General features: G+C 38.3%; 1 pseudogene; it reads left to right on the top strand.

Annotated features, from left to right (window-relative positions):
- The first annotated feature begins 508 nt into the window (after window positions 1-508).
- On the top strand, window positions 509-4,168 carry LOC121762782 (annotated as a pseudogene).
- Window positions 4,169-6,884: the final 2,716 nt, after the last annotated feature.

Below are 6,884 nucleotides of genomic sequence, written 5' to 3'. Positions count from 1 at the left end.
TTCTTGAAGTTGCAATGTAGCCTCCATAGTTGATTATTAATAGAAGTTCTTATACCTACAGATGGGGGTAAACTAGCATAACGGAGAAGATGATGTCGATAAAGGATGACTAAAGTGCTTGAGATGATGTGTGGAGATAGATAGAGGCCGATGGGCGGTGGGGTAGAGTGAGTACATGCAATTCTAGAATTAATTATCTATATTTTTCATTTCTTGATTGGATCATAATCAATTATTTTTAACTAATAGGGTTAATTAATGGTCTACTGTTAATTGATTTTAATTAATGAAATTATTGATTGTTAATTGATTAGTAATTGAAGCTATTGATGGGCTGACCGTGTAATCAAATCAAATATAGCTAAGCACTGTATTTCATTTAATTTTCAACATTATTAAAAATAATCTATAAGAAAATATGGAAAGCTATTTTTTTTTACTTTATATTATTGTGATCTATAAATTTTATATACTTTTAATTTTGAGTAAGCCGTGCAAATGCGGCGTGGAAGGGGTGGTGGGGGTCACCGGCGCGGCGGACCACTGCAGACCGCCGGCCGGCCAGCGTGGCGAACCTGGCAGTGTAATTTTTTTTTAATTTTTCTGAATTTATTTATATAAAATATCTATTTCCAATTTATTTTTTTACTTCATTTTATTTTATTTATTTTTGTCCCATTAATTTATTTTAGTTTAATTAAAATATACCAATAATTAATAAAATATGATGATTAAAATAAATGATCGCGTGCGATCAATTAATTTCTCATGGTCTCGTCATTGTGAAATAGCTCTGAAAAAGGGGTGTAATTTTTCGGTATTTTGTATTGGATCTCTGGTTTTGGGGTGATGGTGGCGTGTGTTTCCCGGCCGGATAATTGCGTCGGATGTAAATCAGGCAGTTCGAGGAAGAAGATGAGCAGGAAGCGCAGAAGGTTTTTGAAGAAAAGGCGGCTTCTAATTATCTTTCCGATCGATCATCGGAAAAGCTTCCATCTCTGCCTTCTGATCGTTCCCCCAATAATTTGCCTTTCAATGATTTCATCTCTCTCTCTCTCTCTCTCTCTCTGTTTGTGTTTAATGCATGCTCGTGTTGCGAGGTTCAATTAATGAGTGATGAGTGAAAGTTTTGATGTTTTGTGATGCTAGAGTGTGAAAATATATCATTGAACGTGTGAGTGATGGTACAATTCCTCTTTATTTTGGGATTTTGGTTTGTAGCTGACAATGTAGCTGGCTAAGCGAGGTTTTGGTGATTATAGCTCAGCAATTTTAGTTATTGCTTTGTTGTACAAGAAAAGAGTACAAGTGGGAATTCCAAGATTGATAATACGGATTTTTGTTAATTTAAGCTGATTGAACTCGATCAAGATTGATTATTTTTTTGTCTGGTTTAGTAAACGAGAAGCAGAATTAGAACTCACAATGGGATTATGATGCTAAAGATGGTTTAAGTTGGGATGCTTTAGCTGGCTAATGAGTGTATTTATGGTGTAACTCGTGATTGTATTCCAGCAACTGGATACGTGATTATACGTTAAATTTATCAGGTAGATCATTAGGAGCATTATTGGTTTTTATATATGTAAACTCATGTTGTATAATAGGCTTTGGTGACAATCGCAGCTTAGTTTGATAATGCTTAGGCAGGTGAAGAGATTTATAAGATCAGAACTAGAAAACTACTATTTTTCAGAGTCGACTTACTTGCCTTCACTGCTGGCATTGACAGGAAGTGATGAAGATTTCCAAAGCATCCCTGATGGTTTGCAGAAGTCTTGCATGTTGCTTTTCTAAATACTCATTCTTGCTTGTTGCAAGTAAGAAAGAGTGGTAGTTAACTAATTACAAGTGAAAATTGCAGATGTGCCCTCTCTAAGTGGTTTGGAAGGACCATCCTCGGCGAGCTTTGCTTCTCCCCGAGATACAAGTCAAGTAAACTGTGATGTGAACGTACAGCACGTTTCGTCTCTTGATCATCATGAGGGGTCGTGTAATGGAAGCTCAGCGCGCAATTCTGTCAGCGGATCATCTAGAAGCTCGGTCCATCCGAGTGCTTCTGACTTGAAACTGAAATCTGGTGAGCTGCAGAGTGGAAACACACCTCGTTGATGTAATTTCCTCATCGGCTGGGGAAACTGCTGGAGGTGATTAGTGTATTGGACAATTGTGGACTTCTTCCAAATAATTGTTTGCCTTGTTTAGCTTCAACTGTTCACACCGATGAAAAGAGAAGTAGCTAATAGTCCGAGAAAAAAAAGCTTCCTTGAAACTACCCTTCAAGTGGAAGGACGGACATCCTGCAGCGGCTTTATGTAAGTAGTGATTAACTATTCGATTTTTGATTGGTACAACAAACTCTTAATCTTACAAATAATCCTAATTTCCTTATGGCTTCTTGTCCATGGATGTGTTTCGTTTTCTTTGCAAACTATTTGCTGCAGACTTTGAATTTAGTCCTTATGTCAATCACCTACACTCACATGCACATACACCCCCCAACATATGTATCCTGATATAGTTTATTAATACATAGTTTACTGCAAAGACTTATTGCTGGTTCCCAAGTGCCTTTCTGCCCCTTGGGGAAGAGAGTGTCAGATAGTTGGTCGGATGTCGAGCCAGGGACTTTTAGAGTCAGGGGAGTGAATTATTTTGGGTACGTCTCTAAGCATTCATGGTTAGTCAATTCATATAAAACAATGTACATATCCTACATCTAGCAAATCTTATTCTTTTGGTTTGGTCTTGGTTTCGTCTGGCAGAGATAAGAAGAAGGATTCGGCTCCCAACTGCGCTGCATATTATCCTTTCGGTCTTGATGTGTTCTTTTCTCAGAGGAAAATTCATCACATTGCTAGATTTGTGGAGCTTCCTTCTGTCAATTCTTATGGGAAACTCCCATCGATGCTCGTTGTAATTGTTCAAGTACTGCATTGATTATAAGTATTTGTATGCTTGATCGATCAGTTGTGCATGTCCTATATGACACCTGGATTTTTTCTGTTGGTGCAGATACCATTATATCCGGCAACATATTTTCAGGGTGAAACAGATGGGGAAGGAATAAACTTCGTTTTGTATTTTAAGCTGTCTGAAAGCTTTGCAATGGACCTTCCAACCCATGTTGTAGAGAATATTAGATAAGTTAATTTTAATATTGAACTTTGCTGTTTAATGTTTAATATAATCCACTTTTGAGTTTTGACCCGATAAGATATAAACTATTATGATAAGACTCTTTTCTGTATTTGAACTGCAGTACTTTTTGCTGCTTGATCTTTTCTATTTCAAAATACAGTATTAGGCAGCTTACATGTTCCTCTATTCACTTTTAGCTACATCTTTATTGTAAATGCTTATCCAACCACAGAGGTTGATTGATGACGAAGTTGAAAAGGTCAATAGTTTTCGTTCTGAAACAAGCATACCCTTCAGAGAAAGGTTGAAGATATTGGGTCGAGAAGCAAACGTGGATGACCTTCCTCTGAGTGCAGCAGAGAGGAAGCTCATGCATGCCTACAACGAGAAACCTGTACTTTCATGTCCTCAACATGACTTTTATTTGGTAATGTTTCATTCTGATATCTACTATCAAATAGGGTTCTAAGTACCCTTTCAAGTTTTTCATGCTTATGTTTACTTAATTCTTTTCGAAGAAATAGTATCAATCCTTTTAACTTATTGTTATTTGTATACCATGAGCCTATGAGTTAGTGTCTGATTCTCATAAGGTTCTTTGCCTCCTCCATTGCAGGAAACAAATTATTTTGAAATTGACTTGGACATGCATAGATTCAGATACATTTCTAGAAAAGGGTTCGAGAGATTTTTGATAAGGCTAAAGCTGTGTGTCTTGGATTTTGGACTGACAATTCAGGCAAGTACATGTATTTCGGGTGATACTTTTCGGACGATGAGTTATCACATACGTCTTGCCGTCTCTCTTAATATTCTCTTTTGTCCAGATATATTAATACACACGTTTTCTACTATAACTTGACAGGGTAACAAAGCTGAAGAGATGCCAGAGCAGATTTTGTGTTGTATACGGTTAAATGAGATTGATTATTTAAATTATCATCAACTTTGTTCCGAAGAAACTATGGATTAGAAACTGTGTAAGCATCAAGATGATGGTGGATGAATGCAGTTTTTTTACATGGAAGATTTCTTGTCCATTCTATTTCTCCCATCTCTCTATCTGTCTCTCTCGTGTGTGGGTGTGTGGGTGTGTGTGCGAGACATTTTTCTATTATCCGAGTTTGAACTAATAATTAATTATACGAAATAAGATCACTTCTTTTTATATATATATATATGGGCCGGGAACAAATTTATAGGAGTATTTCGAAATCAATCATGAAAGATATAACAAATTCATAGGAGTATTTCGAAATCAATCATGGGTAATTCTAAAAGGAAAAACAAGAAATCCAATTGCACAAAAGATTTAACCCAACTTGAACAGGCCAGTAACCTTGAAATAAGTGCAAGCACAAAAGAAACAAGGTACGGACAAGTTTGACATATAATTAATGGTTCTGACCAGGTGCTGCCGCCTGCGCCGCCATTTAATCGGCGTGCACCGGACTCCATTCCATCGGTTGAACAGCCTCGACCGCCGGCACGGCAGTCCACTCCCACTCCATATCTTGCACTCCGTCGAACTCCGGACTATTGAAGTTTGTCAAATTTTAACAAATTGTATATCCCACATCGGTGGGTATTGAAACATTGGGGGGAGTGGCTGCCTATAAAAGGAGCATTCCTCCCTCATTTGTAAAGTATCTCAAATTTGTATTCTCTTCTCCGTCTATATATAAGCGGGCTCTGCAGAGGGTGCTCGGAGACGTAGGCAATTTGGCCGAACTCCGTTATCAAAGTTTCGGGTGTGTTCTTTCATTATTATTTATTTTGTTCCGCATTTATTTCTGGCTTTATTTTCTGTTGGGATATTATATTCAATATTATTTGCGGGTTTGGTAGTAGTGTTTTGTACGGTTCTTTTGGGTGTTTTTATATTATGATAAATACACCGACTGATAAATTCTGTTAGGAATCTGGTATTTAAGAGGGACAGTGTCCTCACCAGTCTTTCCAAAGAATTTATTTGGAGAAGTAATTTTATCGAGTAGACCCCATTGGGTTAACTCTGAAATTACTGAATCGGTTCATTTCACTATTTGAGAGAAAATTACCCGGTTTTCTCAACAAGTGGTATCAGAGCCAACGTTCGTCCTTGGTTCTATTTGTTTGTAATATTGAATACTTTATTTTGAGTCTGTAATGGCGGGTAATGATCAAGAAAACAAGGCTAGTTCTTCGTCATCGTGGTCGAGGTTTCCACTGTCAAATATGAAATTGACGGTGGAGATATTTGACGGTACTGGCCATTTTGGTATGTGGCAGAGGGAGGTTCTAGACTCTCTTTTCCAGCAAGGTCTTGACATTGCCATTGAAGAAAAGAAACCAGAAGATATAGATGATAAAGATTGGAGTATCGGTTAGCTTGTGGAACAATTCGGTCGTGTCTATCCAGGGAGCAGAAGTATGTTGTCAAGAATGAGACTTCTGCACATAGATTGTGGAAGACACTGGAGGACAAATTTCTGAAGAAGAGTGGTCAGAATAAGCTCCTTATGAAGAAAAGGTTGTTCCGATTTGAATACCGATCAGGTACCACTATGAATGAACACATTACTTTGTTTAACCAATTAGTAGCAGACCTGCTAAATTTAGATGTGAAATTTGAGGATGAGGATCTGGCATTGATATTGTTGTCGTCTCTACCTGATGAATTTGAACATCTGGAGACCACATTACTCCACGGTAAAGAGAATGTGTCTTTAGATACTGTATGTTCTGCTTTGTATAGTCATGAATTGCGAAAGGCAGATAAAATGAAAGGCAAAGCAGTTACAGATGAAGCATTAGTGGCAAGAGGTCGTCAACAAGGCCGATCAAAGGAGAGAAAAGGAAGGTCCAAATCGAAAAGACGAGTAGCCAAAGATGAGTGTGCTTTCTATTATGAGAAAGGACATTGGAAGAAAGACTGCCCAAAGTTGAAGAAGAAAGAAAAGGCTCCGCAAGATGCAAACGTTGCTGAATGCAAAAATGATGCGGAGTCAGATTGTTCTTTGACGGTTTCACCTTCAACATCGCATCCAGACGAGTGGATATTGGATTCAGGTTGCACCTATCATATGTGTCCCATCAGGGAGTGGTTCTTTGATTTCGAAGAACTCAATGGCGGACTTGTTTACATGGGGAATGACAGTCCATGTAAGACAGCCGGGATAGGCTCAATCAAGCTACGGAATCAGGATGGATCCACTAGAATTTTGAAGGATGTGCGGTACGTGCCCTAGTTGAAGAAGAATCTCATCTCATTGGGGGCCTTAGAATCTAAAGGCCTAGTTGTGATGATGCGAGATGGAATTCTTAAAGCAACTTCAGGAGCATTGGAGATGCTGAAAGGTGTGAGGAAGAACAATTTGTATTACTACCAAGGTAGTACAGTTGTTGGGACAGTAGCAACTGCAACTTCGAGTAACAAGAAGGATGTAGAGGCGACGAAGCTTTGGCATATGCGATTGGGACATGCTGGTAAGAGATCATTGCAAATTCTCGCCAAGCAAGGATTATTGAAAGGTACGAAGTCTTGCAAATTAGAGTTTTGCGAGCATTGTGTTCTGGGAAAACATCAAAGAGTGAAATTTGGCACTGCAATCCATAATACGAAGGGAATTCTGGATTACGTGCACTCAGATGTGTGGGGACCTGTCAAGACTCCGTCACTTGGAGGTAGACACTATTTTGTCACTTTTGTTGATGATTTTTCCAGGAGAGTTTGGGTGTACACTATGAAGAGCAAAAATGAA

The sequence above is a fragment of the Salvia splendens genome, chromosome 13 (assembly GCF_004379255.2).
Source record: "Salvia splendens isolate huo1 chromosome 13, SspV2, whole genome shotgun sequence".
Taxonomy (NCBI): Eukaryota; Viridiplantae; Streptophyta; class Magnoliopsida; order Lamiales; family Lamiaceae; genus Salvia; species Salvia splendens.
The sequence above is the reverse complement of the archived record's forward strand: the minus strand, read 5'-3'. Positions and strand labels throughout refer to the sequence as shown.